This window comes from Caretta caretta, chromosome 1 (assembly GCF_965140235.1).
Source record: "Caretta caretta isolate rCarCar2 chromosome 1, rCarCar1.hap1, whole genome shotgun sequence".
NCBI lineage: Eukaryota > Metazoa > Chordata > Testudines > Cheloniidae > Caretta > Caretta caretta.
The window spans coordinates 338,775,516-338,793,145 of record NC_134206.1 but is presented as its reverse complement, the minus strand read 5'-3'; the positions used below and the strand labels follow the sequence as shown (position 1 = coordinate 338,793,145).

General features: G+C 43.1%; 1 protein-coding gene and 1 long non-coding RNA gene across 2 annotated transcripts in view; both read right to left on the bottom strand.

Moving 5' to 3' along the window:
* FRMD4A (FERM domain containing 4A) overlaps positions 1 to 17,630 on the bottom strand; it is a 557,138-nt gene that overhangs the window by 526,303 nt on the left and 13,205 nt on the right. The gene's annotated exons all lie outside the window — the stretch shown is intronic.
* LOC142070656 (uncharacterized) lies at positions 1,494 to 9,491 on the bottom strand. The gene is made up of 3 exons (XR_012666597.1): positions 9,239 to 9,491; positions 3,023 to 6,375; positions 1,494 to 2,099 (listed from the first exon to the last, which is right to left on the bottom strand). It is a non-coding gene; the product is annotated as an uncharacterized LOC142070656 (long non-coding RNA).

The following is a 17,630-nucleotide window of genomic DNA, read 5'->3' as shown; positions in this document are numbered from 1 at the left end:
GCAGACAATCGCTTTGCACCGTTTTTTCAGCCCAGATGCCACAGCGCTGGGAACACGGAGCCCGCTCAGATCACCGTGGCAATTATGAGCACTATAAACACCACACGCACTATCTAGCAGAATATGCAGAACCAGAACCTGCAAGAAAAGTGAAACCAGGTGAGGAGGCGACTGCAGCGCGGTGACGAGAGTGATGAGGACACGGACACAGACTTCTCTCAAAGTATGGGCCCCTGCAATGTGCACATCATGGTGTCAGTTGGGCAGGTTCATGCGGTGGAAGGCTGATTCTGGGCCCAGGAAACAAGCACAGACTGGTGGGACCGCATAGTGTTGCAGGTCTGGGACGATTCCCAGTGGCTGCGAAACTTTTGTATGCATAAGGGCACTTTCATGGAACTTTGTGACTTGCTTTCCCCTGCCCTGAGGCGCAAGAATACCAAGATGAGCGCAGCCCTCACAGTTGAGAAGCGAGTAGCGATAGCCCTGTGGGAGCTTGCAATGCCAGACAGCTACCGGTCAGTCGGGAATTAATTTGGAGTGGGCAAATCTACTGTGGGGGCTGCTGTGATGCAAGTAGCCAGCACTATCACTGAGCTGCTGATATCAAGGGTAGTGACTCTGGGAAATGTACAGGTCATAGTGGATGGCTTTGCTGCAATGGGATTCCCTAACTGTGGTGGGGCCATAGACGGAACCCATATCCCTATCTTGGCACCGGAGTACCAAGCCTAAACCGCATAGGTAAACCACAAGGGGTACTTTTCAATGGTGCTGCAAGCACTGGTGGATCACAAGGGACGTTTCACCAACATCAACATGGGATGGCCGGGAAAGGTACTTGACGCTCGCATCTTCAGGAACTCTGGTTTGTTTCAACAGCTTCAGCAAGGGACTTTCTTCCCACACCAGAAAATAACCATTGGGGATGTTGAAATGCCTATAGTTATCCTTGGGGACCCAGCCTACCCCTTAATGCCATGGCTCATGAAGACATACACAGGCAGCCTGGACAGTCATCAGGAGCTGTTCAACTATCAGGCTGAGCAAGTGCAGAATGGTGGTAGAATGTGCATTTGGGCATTTAAAAGTGCACTGGTGCAATTTACTGACTCGGTTAGACCTCAGCGAAACCAATATTCCCACTGTTATTACTGCTTGCTGTGCGCTCCACAATATCTGTGAGAGTAAGGGGGAGACGTTTATGGCGGGGTGGGAGGTTGAGGCAAATCGCCTGGCCACTGATTACGCGCAGCCAGACACCAGGGTGGTTAGAAGAGCACAGGAGGGTGCAGTGCGCATCAGAGAAGCTTTGAAAACCAGTTTCATGACTGGCCAGGCTACGGTGTGAAAGTTCTGTTTGTTTCTCCTTGATGGAACCCCCCCTCCCGCACCACGGGTTCACTCTACTTTCCTGTAAGCTAAGCACCCTCCCTTCCCCTCCCCCCTTCGATCACTGCTTGCAGAGGCAATAAAGTCATTGTTGCTTCACATTCATGCATTCTTTATTTATTCATCACACAAACAGGGAGATAACTGCCAAGGTAGCCTGGGAGGGGTGATGGAGGAGGAAAGCACTGGGTGGGGTGGTGGAGGAGGGAAGGACAAGGCCACACAGCACTTTAAAACTTTAAAACTTATTGAATGCCAGCCTTCTGTTGCTTGGGCAATCCTCTGGGGTGGAGTGGCTGGGTGGCCAGAGGCCCTGCACCGTGTTCTTGGGCGTCTGGGTGAGGAGGCTATGGAACTTGGGGAGGAGGGCGGTTGGTTACACAGGGGCTGTAGCGGCGGTCTGTGCTCCTGCTGCCTTTCCTGCAGCTCAACCATATGCTGGAGCATATGAGTTTGATCGTCCAGCAGCCTGAGCATTGACTCCTGCCTTCTGTCAGCAAGCTGATGCCACCTACCATCTTCAGCCTGCCACCTCTCCTCGCGTTCATATTGTGCTTTCCTGCACTCTGAGATTGTCTGCCTCCATGTATTTTGCTGTGCTCTGTCAGTGTGGGAGGACAGCATGAGGTCAGAGAACATTTCATCGCGAGCGCATTTTTTTCGCCTTCTAATCTTCGCTAGCCTCTGGGAAGGAGAAACATATGCAGCTGGTGGAGGGGGGAAAAAAAGGGAGAGTGGTAGTTAAAAAGACACATTTTATAGAACAATGGGTAGACTCTTTCACGGTAAACCTTGCTGTTAACATTATGTAGCACATGTGCTTTCATTACAAGGTCGCATTTTGCCTCTTATTGAGGGTATGTCAGTTTGGTGTGAGAGATCACTCATGCAGGGCCGGGCAGCAGAATTCGGCTTGCAGGCAGCCATGGTAAGCCACAGTCTTTTGGCTTCTTTAACCTTCATAACATGTGGGAATGGTTTCAAACAGAAGCGCCCTCATTTCGCATACGAAGTAGCTGTTGGGTTGGCCATTTAAAATGGGTTGGCAATTTAAAAGGAGGGGCTGCGGTTTCCGGATTAACGTGCAGCAGAAACCCAACTACCCCCCCCACCCAATTCTCTGGGATGATGGCTTCACCCTTCCCCGCACCGCGTGGCTAGATTTCTGTTCAGCCATAGGCAAACATCCCAGCAGGAACGGCCACCTCTGAATGTCTGGTTACTAAAACCACCCTATTTCAACCAGGTGACCATGAATGATATCACTCTCCTGCGGGTAACACAGAGAAATAAAGAACGGATGTTGTTTGAATGCCAGCAAACACCGGGACCGTACGCTGCAATGCTTTGTTCTGCAATGATTCCCGACTACGTGCTACTGGCCTGGCATGGTAAAGTGTCCTACCATGGAGAACAGAATAAGGCTGCCCTCTCCAGAAACCTTTTGCAAAGGCTTTGGGAGTACATCCAGGAGAGCTTTATGGAGATGTCCCTGGATGATATCTGCTCCATCCCCAGACACACGAACAGACTTTTCCAGCAGCTGTACTGGCTGTGAATGCCAGGACAAATTAATCATTAAACACGCTTGCTTTTAAACCATGTATAATATTTACAAAGGTACACTCACCAGAGGTCCCTTCTCCACCTTAAGGGTCCGGGAGCCCGCCTTGGGTGGGTTCAGAGGGGTACTGGCTCCAGGTCCGGGGTGATAAACAGATCCTGGCTGTTGGGGAAACCGGTTTCTCCACTTCCTTGCTGTGAGCTATCTACAACCTCCTCCTCATCATCTTCCTCGCCCCCAAAACCCGCTTCCGTGTTGCCTCCCACTCCTTGGATGGAGTCAAAGCACAGGGTTGGGTAGTGGTGGCTGCACCCCCTAGAATGGCATGCAGCTCATCATAGAAATGGCATGTCTGGGGCTCTGAACCGGAGCGGCTGTTTGCGTCTCTGGTTTTTTGGTAGGCTTGCCTGAGCTCCTTAATTTTCACATGGCACTGCTGTGGGTCCCTGTTATAGCCTCTGTCCTTCATGCCATTGGAGATTTTTTCAAATGTTTTGGCATTTCGTTTTTTCGAACAGAGTTCTGCCAGCATGGATTCGTCTCCCCATAAAGCGATCAGATCCTGTACCTCCTGTTCGGTCCATGCTGGAGCTCTTCTGCAATTCTGGGACTGTATGGTTTCCTGTGCTGATGGGCTCTGCATGGTGACCTGTGCAGGTGAGCTTGTCACGCTGGCCAAACAGGAATTGAGATTCAAAAGTTCACGGGCCTTTTCCTGTATACCTGGCCAGTGCATCTGAGTTGAGAGCGCTGTCCAGAGCAGTCACAACTGAGCACTCTGGGATAGCTCCCGGAGGCCAATATCGTCAAATTGTGTCCACACTACCCCAAATTTGACCTGGCAAGGCCGATTTCAGCGCTAATCCCCTAGTCGGGGGTGGAGTAAAGAAATTGATTTTAAGAGCCCTGTAAGTCAAAAAAAAAAGGCTTCGTCGTGTGGACAGGTGCAGGGTTAAATTGAGGTAATGCTGCTAAATTCGACCTAAACTCATAGTGGAGACCAGGCCTAAGAGAAAAAAGCTACAAAGGTACATGGCACATTTATACTGGTATAACCATGCCTGCACCGGGGTTTGTACGGATACCTATATTGGCAAAAAAATCACACCCCTCACTGACATAATTGTACTGATACAACTTTCAAGGGGTGTTGGCTATATCTATTTGAAGGATAGGTCTGGCTGCTTTAAGACATTGGCTTAGTTCTGCTTTAACCATTTGATTGAGGGGTTTAAGGGATTCAGCAAGGTAACAAACACATGCCTAACTTTAAGCACATGAATAGTTCTTCAAACTTATTAGGCATATGCCTAAGTACCTTGCTGAATAGGGGCCTAAATGAGAATGTGAAATAAAGCTAACTGCTTGCTGGTTTTTCTAGACAGTATAGTTATACCAGCAAACCCTCCTATTGGAGACATGGCTTATGCCCGCAGAAAAATGGTTTTGCTGGTAAAGCTTATACCAATTGCCTGAGCAAAATAAACTATACCAGCAAAAGCACTTTTATGCCAGTATGACTGCGGCTACACTAGGGCTTTTGCTGGTACAGAAATGGCGTAAAACAAAAATCACACCCCTAACCGACATTACTAGACCAGCAAAAGTTTCTACAGTGTAGACCTGGCCTAACTTCTCCTTGACCACACTGCGCTAGAAATAGATACACAAACAATGCCCAACATCAAATTGCCATGTGAGAAATTTCTACAGGCAACAAAGCAGCAATCCGTCAACTGGTCAGGTCCTATCCACATCAGTCCCACAAATCAAATCTTCCCACATCCATAGGATGCAGCCGATGACGTGAGATGTAGCTCACGAAAGCTTATGCTCAAATAAATTTGTTAGTCTCTAAGGTGCCACAGTACTCCTTTTCTTATAGCAGCTAGAGACATACTTAAAAAACAAAGAGAAAGCTGATACCTTGGAGAACAATGAAGAGATCTATACATGTCCACTATCTTCCACCCCTCTGTAAGTCCTTCATCCTTTCCAGGGGGAGGCACATTGGGAAACACTGCATTGGGCTGTGGAAGTGGAACATCTCCCAGCGGAAAGTAATGGAACCCCAGATCTCAGTTCATTTAGTATTAGATGATAGACTAGACTATAAAAGTTACCATAGAGAACAAGCCCACCTTGATAAGGGTGTGGACTTCATAATTTTAACATGTCTTTTCCTTCTTGCTAACTTCTCTTGTATGACAGAATCCTCAGATCAGCAATATGGGATACAGAAAAGTCGATATAACTTACGTGCCAATAAGACCCCTTTATATATTTTAATGCTGGCAATAGCATAACACATTTTCTAATCAAGGTTGCCTTGTGTACCAGATGTTCCATTCTGGAGTGCACTCTGTGGTTTCTTGCACTCTGGTGCCTACATAAATACTGCAGCTCATAACCGCCACGTATGGATCTACACAATAAAAATTAAGACACTTTATGTGAAACTTTGAAAGCTTTTCCTAGGGGGAATTTTATTCTTATTTAGACTGGCAGAACTAGAATTAAAACTAGCAAAGCTCAAGTAGAATGAGAGACGGAGTTAAGCGAAGAGGGGAGAGGAAAAATCACCTTTTACAACAGAGAGGCCTGTCTGATCTGCTGTCAAGGGGAAAGGGAGAAAAAAAGGGTGCTGGGCCATTAGGATTCTTCTGGACACATCTTCTTGGAGATCAAATGGGGATCACAAGTTGTCCTTCATTAATGTACAAAATAAAGTGAGCAGCCCTGCAAACAGAGAAGTGAAAAGGAGGACTAACATGGCCTGAAAATAGATAAAAGAAGCTACTTGATGGCTGTTCCCTGAATGTGATGAGTGTATAACTAGAACTGGGTGAAATGTTGTTCGGTGAAAAATGCAGATTCACCGACACTGAACTGCTTCGCAGATTCATGCTACTTGCACTGAATTATTCAAGTTGAAAACAATAAAAATTTAATAATCAACATTTCATTTAGAATTTTTTGAAACTAAAGGTTGCAATTTTTTGGTTTGAAACAACTTTTTGGTTTCAAATTTTCCTTTAACTCTGTTTTTTTTAAAAAAATTCAAAAATATTGAAAAATGGATGAAATCAAAATATGTCATTCAACCCGAAATGAAATTTTTTTTAAATTCACTTGGCTTGCGTTTGTGAAAACTATCATTTTTGGTCTTACCAAAGACAATTTTTTTGTTTTGCTTATCAAAACAGCCAAAGAACCAAAAAAAACCCAGCTATTCGCATAGCTCTATATATAACCACCTGTGTACTGCACCTTTAAATATTGAGGCATTTCCTGCTTGCTGCAAGTTCAGCTGTAGGGCAACTGCCATTTCTTGTTTCATTTCACAGGCACAGAATTGCGGAGCAAACCATTCTCTCCAGTGAGACTTTATATTTGTTCTTTCTTTCTTTGTTGTTTTCCTTAAATTGAAATAAGAATAACCTGAATTAAGAAGCATATGGTAAATTGGAAACTGTGTTAAAATTACAAGCTATCACTGTAAATTAAAAGGGCATTCCTAGTCCCGCTTGCCTGCTAGCGGGGGAAGTAGAGAAGTGTGCAATCTAAGGGCATATCTTCACTAGAAATGCTACTGCTGCAGTGCTGTATTGAAAACACTTACTACAGCAATGGAAGGGGTTTTTCTGTCACAGCAGGAAATCTGCACCTCTCCGAGAGTTGGTACCTAGGTGTGGTGTTTAGATGCTGCTTGTAATTATTAGAACTGGGAGCACTGGCTGTTGGGAGTCTGAAAGGACAGGAAACATGAAGGAGGGGGTGGGAAGTTGAGGAGGCAGAGTGAGAGCTACCAAGCGTGCAGCAGCTTAGTAAAGAGATTTCCACTTTAAAACTAAAGTCCTGTTGAAGTTTGTTAGTACCTTGCCTGGTTGCTACAACATTTTGGCAATGAGGGTTGGATCTTCTGCCTCTGAACCCACCTGTACCCTTTCTGCAAAGCCCAGGTGAGCCTCCATTACTGTCTGGATCCACAGGTTTCAGACTTATCTGCTTGCAATCACTGCTACAGAGATTTCTGAAGTTAGAAAGCGTGCTCTGCTAATCCACTGCCTTGGAGCAGAAGGGCGGAGTATATTTTACACTTTTCCCCTTGCAGATGATAATTATGAGACTGCACTCGCTGCATTAAAAAACTTTTTTGTGCCAAAAGTGAATATAGTAGATAATCGCTACAGATTTCGCCAGCGTGAGCAGAAAACGGGAGACTATAATGCAGTATATTGCTTCCCTGAGGAGTCTGATTGTAACTTGTGACTTTGGAAATATGGCAGATGAGATGATTAGAGACCAGCTCATTGAGAAAACAACCATGCTTCATGTAAGAGAACACTTACTTCTAGAACCACAACTTACACTAGAAAAAGCAATAACCATTGCTACTCAGATTGAGTCAGCTATAGCTGAAGCCAAAATAATGAGCATGGATACAGGAGGCACAGTCCAGGCTGTGACTCCTTTGCAGAAAAGTTCACTATCGCTGCAGACAAATCATTACAAAAGGAAAACTAATGGAAAACCACCGGCTCAGCAAATTCAAACTACAGTAAAAGCATGCTTTTGCTGTGGCTCCCCACAACACCTTGCAAGCTACACAGGATGTCCGGCAAAAGTAGCTCGGTGCAATCATTGCAAAAAGTTTGGGCATTTTGCTAAAGTATGTCCCAGCAGACAGTTCAATCAATAGGTGCATGCAGTTACAATACCAGAGGTTACTGTGCTGAGCGTGGACAAAATCACTACTGCACATATTCCAGAACAAATAAAGTGCACTGTAAACGTTTCCACCATACCCTCAGGCAAACCACACTCTATTCCGCTAATGTTGGACACTGGCTCAGTAGTATCTGTACTACCTGATTCCATCTATTTGCATTACTTTAAAGATGTACCTCTTACTGAACCCAAACTTCACTTGGTGTGATATTTGAAAAAACATATTCCAGTACATGACTGCAAGGCAGCAATAGTTATTTTTGGTGATTGATGTGTAACTGCAGAGTTCTACATTGTCCACAAAGGCACTCCTATCTTTGGCAGAGATTTATTGGCTGCTTTAAATTGCAGGGTAGTTAATGGACTACTTGATCTTCCTCAGCAAAGCATTCTTTCGGTACACACACCAGTTTCAGCTGGGACTCAACACCAGGTTGAGGAGAAACTCAGCTGTGCTTATGGGTTTCTGCATAAAGTTAAAATTCAGAGTAAAGTGATGCCTGTGCGACAGACGTTACGGCGCTTACCATTTTCAGTCAGGGAAGCTTAGAAAACTTGTTCAAAAGGACATTATTGAAGAGATCGACTCCTCGGAATGGGTTTCACCTATAGTAGTGATGCAGAAGAAGGGTGGAGGCATTCACCTTTGTGTGGACTTAAGGGAGCCAAATAAAGCTATTGTGATTGACAGCCACCCTCTTCCTCACATAGAAGAAGTATTTGCAGAATTCCGTGGAGCAAAGATGTTTTCTGCTCTTGTTTTGCAGAGTGCATACTACCAGGTTATGTTGCATGAAGATAGCAGAGACCTCACAGCATTTATTACATGAGGGACTATTTCGTTTTAAACGTGTTCCATACGGTCTCGCATCTGCCTCAAGTGCCTTCCAAAAAATGATGCAATTGATTCTGAAGAATCAACATGAAGTTCAGAGCTATCTGGCTGATATTATCATGTTTGGAAATACTTCTGAGGAGCATGACAATAACCTGCAGTCTGTACTAAACTGTATCAGCAAAGCAGGCTTCAAAGTTCAATAGGTCCAAATGCCAATTTGTACAAACTGAACTCTCTTTTCTGGGGCATACAATTTCACAGGTTGGACTAAAATCTGATCCAGATCATATCCTGGCAATTTCAAATGCTCCTCCTCCAACAGATTTGCAAATCTTACGTTCTTTCTTGGTCTTACCTCCTAGTATGCAAAATTCATTCCCAATTATGCTTCTGTCATTGAACCGTTACGAGAATTACTATGGAGAAGTTCAACCTTAGTGTGGACCATGGATGCACAAGCTAGTTTTGAAACGGTAAAAGACTTGATTGTACATAGTCCAGGACTTGCACTATTCACTCCTGCATTGCCCACAATTGTAACTACTGATGCTTCTGATTATGGACTTGGGGCTGTCCTCACACAACTGCATGAGAACAACACAGAGAGGACTGTTGCATTTGCTTCAAGGACACTAAGTAATGTTGAGAGGAAATATTCAGTCAAAAAAGAAGCACTTGCTTGTGTCTGCGCTACTGAAAAATGGAGAACTTACCTGTGGGGCCATATGTTCAAGTTGCGCACAGACCACAGCCCTTTGACAACGTTGCTCATCACGAAAGGACTGGAAAGAGCAGGACATTGTATTGCTCGATGGTCTGCAAGACTACTCTCTTTCAATTATGAACTGGAATATAAGCCTGGAAATGAAAATGTGGTCGCTGATTGCCTTTCTCGCCTGCCTTTGCCTTCACCAGATGGTCCACTGGAGGATGAGGATGTAGTAGTTGCGCTTATTACAAGCACTCTCACTGCAGTTACAAGAGAACAATTTCAAGCTGCTTGTTCAGCATGTCCAATTCAACAAAAACTAAGGGAATTTCTGACAGATGGACCAGTAACCCTAAAAACCTGGACCCAGTTTTGCTGCTTATTTTAGAGTTCAGGATGAACTTTCTTTGCTTGATGGCTGTGTGCTACGAGGTACACACTGGCTACTTTGTTCCAGAAGAATTACAGTCAAAACTCATACACCTGGCACATGATACTCATCAAGGAATTGTCAGAACCAAACAATGACTATGGGATCTGTATTGGTGGCCAGGGATGGACTCTCCAACTGAAGCACTCAGAATCCTGTGTCACTTGCCAAATGCATGATAAGACAGCAGTGACATGTACCCCTCCATTACAGCCTGTTCCTCTTCCTGAATCTGCATGGGGAAAAGTGGCAATTGACATTGTAGGACCCTTTGATACTGCTCCAAGTGACTGCCATTATGTCATCACTTTAATAGACTATTTCAGTAAATGGCCTGAGGTAGCGTTTACATGGCAAATCTCTTCTGCTACAGTAATTAAGTTCCTCTCTTCAGTTTTTAGCAGGGAAGGTAACCCCAAAGAACTGGTTTCAGATAATGGTAGTCAATTTACTTTCCTGGAGTTTGAAACTTTTCTAGCAGAGAGGAACAGTTTACACAGAAGGTCATCCCTATATTACCCTCAAGCCAATGGGGAAATGGAATGGTTTAACAGAAGTTTGAAAGAGAGTTTGCAAATGGCTAAACTGGAAGGGCGATTGTGGATACCCTTCACTACTGATTTCTTGCAAACATACCAGGCTACACAACATGCCACAATGCAAAGATCACCCACAGAGTTACTGCATGGGAAACAGATGAATACTAAACTGAACATTGCTGGATTGTTAAAGGCATGACCTGAGGCCCCAACCAAGGATGATGTGAGAAAAACCGTTGAACAGAACCAAGCAAAGTCTAAGGCTTTCACAGACAAGTGGCAGGGTGCTAAGGAACCAAAGTTTGAGTGTGGTTCCTTCGTTAGAATATGAAAACCTGGAATTTTACACAAAGGGGACCATAAATTCACAGCTCCTCTTACAATCATAGAGAAGAAGGGACCTTACACCTATCGACTTTCTGATGGGTGGGTATGGAATGCTTCTTATCTTGCACCTGCCTATGCACCACGAGGAGATTATGCCAACACCCAGTCTGCATTGGACGACTTCACCGTAGTATCAACACAACAAGACATTGCACTGGAACCGGGGCTTGAGAGACGGCTTGTCAGACCCAGACGACCACCTGTCTGGACTAGAAACTATGTTATGTAGTATCCACAGTGTTTTCACTGTAATATTTCTGCCAACAGTATAGTATCTTGTTTCATATTTGTTCCTTGATTAGAACAACAGTGTTTATTTTAAGTGGGAGCGTTTCTTAAGAGAGGAGGGAATGTGGTGTTTAGATGCCGCTTGTAATTATTAGAACTGGGAGCACTGGCTGTTGGGAGTCTGAAAGGACAGGAAACAGAAAGTGTGTGTGTGGGGGGGAAGTTGAGGACGCGGAGTGAGAGCTACCGAGGGTGCAGCAGCAGCTTGGTAAAGAGGTTTCCACTTTAAAAATAAAGTGCTGTTGAACTTTGTTAGTACCTTGCCTGGTTGCTACAACACTAGGTCACAGAAGAATTCTTCCAGCAACCTAGTGGTGTCTACATTGGGGCTTAGGTTGGCTTAATTACATCACACAGGGCATGACATTTTTCACAGCCCTAAGCGATGTAGTTAAGCTCTCCCAACTTTGTAGTGTAGACTAGCCTTAGGTCTTGAGCATCACTTTGGAGCGACGTGAGTTGAAATATGTCTCTCTGCTGTAGGGGGCAGTTTGCTCTCTCTTCCTCTGCAATTGGCTGTTGTGTGCTAGATTTCTGGGTTCCAGGAAATAAAGTATTTTTATGTTTGTTTTGTTTCTAACTTTCTGTGTGTATGCTGGGATTATAAAGTGCATCTCTTGCTCTTAAAATTTTGGAATAAACAATACTCCAGGATAATATAATTGTCATAAATATAAAGCACTGTATACAGTGCTATAAAATCCCTCCTGACCAGAGGCAAAATCCTTTCACCTGTAAAGGGTTAAGAAGCTAGGATAACCTCGTTGGCACTTGACCAAAATGACCAATGAGGAGACAAGTTACTTTCAAAGCTGGAGGGGGGAGGGAAAGAAAGGGACTGTCTGTGTGTGTGATGCTTTTGCTAGGACCAGAGCAGGAATGCAGGTCAGAACTCCTGTAAAGGGCTAATAAGCAATCTAGTTAGATATGCATTAGATTCTGTTTTGTTTAAATGGCTGATAAAATAAGTTGTACTGAATGAAATGTATATTCCTATTTTTGTGTCTTTTTGTAACTTAAGGTTTTGCCTAGAGGAATTCTCTATGTTTTGAATCTGACTACTCTGTAAGGTAGTTACCATTCTGATTTTACAGAGGTTTTTCTTTTACTTTTTCTTTAATTAAAATTCTCTTTTAAGAACCTGATTGCTTTTTCATTGTTCTTAAGATCCAAGGGTTTGGGTCTGTGTTCACCTATGCAAATGGGTGAGGATTTTTATCAAGCCTTCCCCAGGAAAGGGGGTGTAGGGCTTGGGGGGATATTTCAGGGGGAAGACATTTCCAAGTGGGCAGTTTCCCTGTTCTTTGTTTAACATGCTTGGTGGTGGCAGTATAAGGTCCAAGGACAAAAGATAAAAGTTTGTACCTTGGGGAAGTTTTAACCTAAGCTGGCAAGAATAAGCTTAGGGGGTCTTTCATGCAGGTCCCCACATCTGTACCCTAGAGTTCAGAGTGGGGAAGGAACCTTAACAATAATTAATTAATTAATATTGGTCAATAACTTGGCAGCACCTACAGGCCTCAGTCATGATCAGGCCCCCACAGTACTGGCTCCTGTACAGAGGACCAGCCCCTACCCGGAAGAGCTCACAATCTAACAGACTATCATGTTATTAGAAGGACAGTGATAGCTAATGATCACAAGAAGTCATTTGCTTCCTGCGTGCTGTGTTATTTTTTCAGTTTTTTTTTTAAATCTCTTGATATTTTCAAAGGCTGAGATTTGTTTATTACTGAAGAGCTACATGTTCTAATACATCCATTTACACTGATGGAAAAAGTGAGTGCCGCACACAATCCTCAAGGCAGCATTCAAAATCTGAGCACAGGGAAGTTATGTTAACAGCCAATTTAAGAGCAAGGAAAATGTCAGAGAGAGTCTGGTGATATTCAGTTAGCTGATGTGCCCTATAGGCAGACAGCATCTGGTCTACTCCTTCCTCCTACGAAGCACCCCCAGTTCCAAGACCTGGGATCGCAACTCCATGCCTTCCCTATGTCTGTGCTGGTGTCTACTCCCTCCCCATATCCTCTTTCCATACCCATTTCGAGTCTCCATCTCCTCTGCATTTCTCTCCGCACCCCATCACTCTCCCACTCTCCTCATCCACGCATGCCTTCCGCTCCCAACACACTTCTGGCTTAGCTCTGCTGCTAAAACACCACACCCTGGAGCTTGAGCGTGTTAGAGTTGGTGTACGCTGACTTCAGAATGATTCCTTACCCTAGAAAGGGAAGCAAAAGCTCGCTACAGGCCCAAGAAGATTAGAGCTCTCCTTTGCTACAAAGCCTACAAACCATTTGACAAAGGCTGTTCTGATGACCAATATTGTCTCATTGTTTCTTTGTATTCCCCCATCTGTCAGTATCCATCTGTTGCCCCTTTCCTCGTCTTTGATTGCCAGCTCTTTTGTGAACGTGCTGTTTTTTCTGTTCTGTGTTTGTACAGTGCTTAGCACAATGGGGTCCTTGTCCATGACCAGGGTGACAGGAATAAAAAAATACAGAATACTTTGCACGTATAGATTCTCTTTCATTCAAAGATGTCAAAGCACTGTAAAAAATGTTATAAAACCAAGTAGGACCCTCCAAAGAGAAATTATATGGTTAGCTTAAAAAAAAATCACACTTGTGTCTACACTGAAAACAGGATATGTGACTGCAGCATATTTAGACATACACGAGCTAGCTGATGTAGTTAGTTTGATCAAAGTTAGTTTGAGTAACAATAGCAACTGCAGCAGTTTGGGCGTCTTCACTGACTAGCCCCACCTGGACCCTGGCTATATACTTAAGCAGCTGCCACCCATCCAGCCATGGCTTCACTGCTATTGTTACTCAAGCTGGCTTTGATCTAGATAAATAGATCAAAACTAGCTCGGACATGTCTACACATGCTGCAGCCACACCTCCACATTCAGTGTAAACAAACCCTTAGAGATAGTCTACACTGGCAACGTTAAAGCGCTCTACAGCAGTGCTTTAATGTGGCTTGTGTAGTCACGCCGGAGCTCTAAGAGAGAGCTCTCCCAGCACTCTAAAAAACCCACCTCCGTAGCTCCCAGCGCTGGTGCACTGTCTACCCTGGCGCTTTACAGCGCTGAAACTTGCTGTGCTCAGGGGGGCGTTTTTTCACCCCCCTGAGCAAGAAAATTGCAGTGCTGTAAAGTGCCCATCTAGACAAGCCCTTACTGTTGTTACGTGTAACATCTAGCATGACTGTAAGAGAGAGATTAAAGAAAAAACATTTTCTCTGTTTACTTTGTATGTTTGACAGCACTAGTAGCTAGTCAGCTCCAGTTTCCCATGTCCTGCCAGTAGGACTGGCCAGAAAAGAAGATTTCCATTTCATGAAAAATGTCAAAGTTTCAGAATTAGTTTTTGTTCCTTATTGGGACAAAACTGAGACCTTTCCAAAAAAACCCCAAAACGTTGCCCAAAAAATAGAAGTGATCTTTTCAGGCAGGAACAGGGAAGAGAAAAAACATCTACAAGAAACATAAGGAAATGTGATTTTAAAACTACAAAATTAGAAGGAGGACTCGAGTACTGAAACTCGAGGCTATACCTGAAAATTTTAATTCTTTGTTTTAAAATTGACTAGATTTCAAGTTGAGGGAGGTGTCTTTTTAAAGCAAAACAGTCAATAATTTGGTTAAAAAACAAAACAAAACAAAACAAAACAGTAGGTGGGTTTTATTTTCAGGAAGAATTAAAACAGATTAGAGATGTTTCCAGTCCCTCTCGCAGTTTTATCTGAAGGCTCATGATATTTGATGCTTTTATTAAGGCCCAAGTTCCAGTTATGAAATTACCAGAGAATCTCAGCTTTCAATTAAATAAATAGATAAATAAAACAAACCAAATCAACAACATAAAAAATATATGCTTCTTTATAGCTATGGAGACAAGCTTGAAAATGTGATTTGAGTGGAATGTAAAGGCTGAAAAACCCATGCCTTCCTCCCCAGTACCAATCTAGCAGTTACTCAGGTCTTTACTTAACCCTTACATACCCCAACAACCTGCTATGGGTTTCAATCCGATTATCATCTGTGCAGTTCTTCCATTGAAGAAAGCTTGCCTTTCATTTTACAGTTGGTCTTCTGATTTCCCAAAACCTAAACATTTCTGCTGCTGGAATGTTCATATTTTCAAATGGGAGATCTACATTTCCACGTAAAAGCAAAAACCTCTCCCTCTTTCTAATCCGAGTTATAAGGCATGGATCCTCATTAGTGCAGAAGATTTGTTTATTTCTGGGAGTAACATTTTAATTTTTCTAACAAGCATTTCGGCCTAAAATTGTGATTTTACAGGAGTGAACGGCGCTCTTTGAAATTTTTAAAATGTCAGGCAGCTTCTTATCTATTTACATCCTCGTGCTGTAACATTTTGGCTTGGTTTATTGCAAATTATCTTTTACTGCTTCTACCTTCTGAGCGCTAGGAAAGATAGTTATACTTCTGGTAGGGAACAAGTGCAGAGGAGAATTCTCACATGGGTATTTAGAATCCCACTGTATAAACTATTATAGCATTGAATGTCTTCAAAAATCAAGTGGCAAATCAGCAGTGAATATCAATTATACATCTGCTGCATTTCAGAGGCAGATGGTACTTTAATTATATATCTAAAATGTTATGGACAATTTTCACCACCCCAGCTTCATTGAAATGGTGGCTTTAGCACCTAAAAATATCAACGCAAAGTACACATTTGATGACACATCACTACTAAGAAGTCACCCTTTTTTGAACAGGAATATTCAATAAGCCAATAATAACCCCAAAGTCAAACAACGCACATGCCCACAGTCCTGTTACCCTCATCCATATGAGAAATTTTTACTGATTGAAACCATAGGACTACAGTGTGAAGAAGGGTTGGACTGAGCTTTGTGTGTTGTAGTTTCTGACAACTATATTAGGCACTAAGAGAAGGGCTGACGTTTGCTCTTTTTTATATTAGTTTAAATCAGAATTAACCTTACCGGGGAAAATGAAGTTACTCTGAATCTACACTCATGTAGCCAAAACCAGAATTTATCCCCAAGAGAATTAGGATCCAAGCATGTTCCCATTGAAGTATATGGCAAAAATTCCATTGAAATCAACAGGCCTAGCACTGCAACCATCAATCAAAGAGTGGTCAATTGATATGGGACTACTTGTGTAAGTAAATACTGCTCAGGTCGATTAAAGGCTGCAGGAATGGGGCCATTGATGGCAAGATGACTCCCTCACTGTCTCTAAGAAACAAATTCTCAAAATTCTGTACATATACATTCTACTCACAAATAATAGAATTTGAGCACTGCTTGGAAAATATCCACCTGACTGCCCTCTTAGCAAGAGGTTAGTCATTAAATAAGACAGAAAGTATGTATTTTACATATATTGACTTTGGCAATAAAGTTATTATTGCCCATCAATGAGTCAATAATTCAAACACATCTAGGACTGAATTGTATTCTTCAGTTCCATTATATTATATTCCAAAAAACCCGTTTTCAGTCAGGCACACTTTGGCACATGTCCAAACTAGGTCTCAAAAGTGTCCAGGGTGCACATTATGGGTGTGCAGCTTGGCAGGGCTTAACTACACAGACATTTTTTACAAATAAACCTGAGGCTATACATGAAAAATGTCATGTGAAAGTATGTGTGCGGGCACAGGTATGTGAGCACACAGGTGTAGAAAGTTCAAAACTGCAACTTGTATTTGAAAGTGGCTTCTTCAAACTTAACCACAGGACCACTGTCAAAAATGCTGTAATGAGTGGCAACCCAAAGTTGGAGTGTTTGGAAGTGGATCCAAATCCAAACTTCCCCAGTGTTCAGAGATGTCAGGATCTGGGGCTTGGTTTTGGGCCATCTCTAATTAACGTTCTTTTGCTGATCTTCCCTACCGCGTTGATTCACAACGTGCTAAATAATGAGTGGTCCCTAATGGAATTTAAATACTGCATCCAAAGGCAAGAAGCCTCTTATTCTAACCGAGAACTATTTCCCAGGAAACAGCTGAATGTACATCCATCTAGGCTGACAAGAAGCTATTAAAAATGTGTTCACGCTATAAGCATAGGCCTTCCAAAACAGAGACACAATTAATGAAATTACATGCATGTCCCATCGCAAAGCATGGGAAAGCAAACAGAAAGCATCAGCTACTGGATATACAAAGAAAATGAGAGATAAAGATGAGAGACCTTTACCTTCACTGAATCAGTGAGCATACAGGTGTTTGCAAAGTCTGCTTTGATACGGATGCAAAAAGTGATATTGGCTCCATCCAACGTGAAATCAACTTATGCTGTTTGATTAAGCTGCCTTTCTTGATCAGCACCTGACTCAAAAAAAAATAACTTAAGAGGGGAAAAAATCTTAGCACTAATAAGTTGTACATCACATTTCAGTGCAATCATTGCTTGTGTGCTCTGTTGCTTTCCCCATCCTGGTCCCTATTTTGGCTTTTTAGGGATCATTGTAATCCACGAGTGCCCCCGTGCAGTCCCATTGCAAGAGCGGGGCCTTAGAGTAAGACAACTCTCTACCCTGAAGAGCTCAGCGCTAGGTTTTTAAAGGTATTTAGGTGCCTAACTTCCATGGGGCTATGCTCTTTTGAGCAGGAAGCCATCTTATGCAATGGGAGTTGCCTAGCACACTTCTGGACACTTGATGAACACAACCAAACAAGATACACCATCATTATTGTGCTGTGTTTAATGTAACAAATATGTAAAACCTTGGC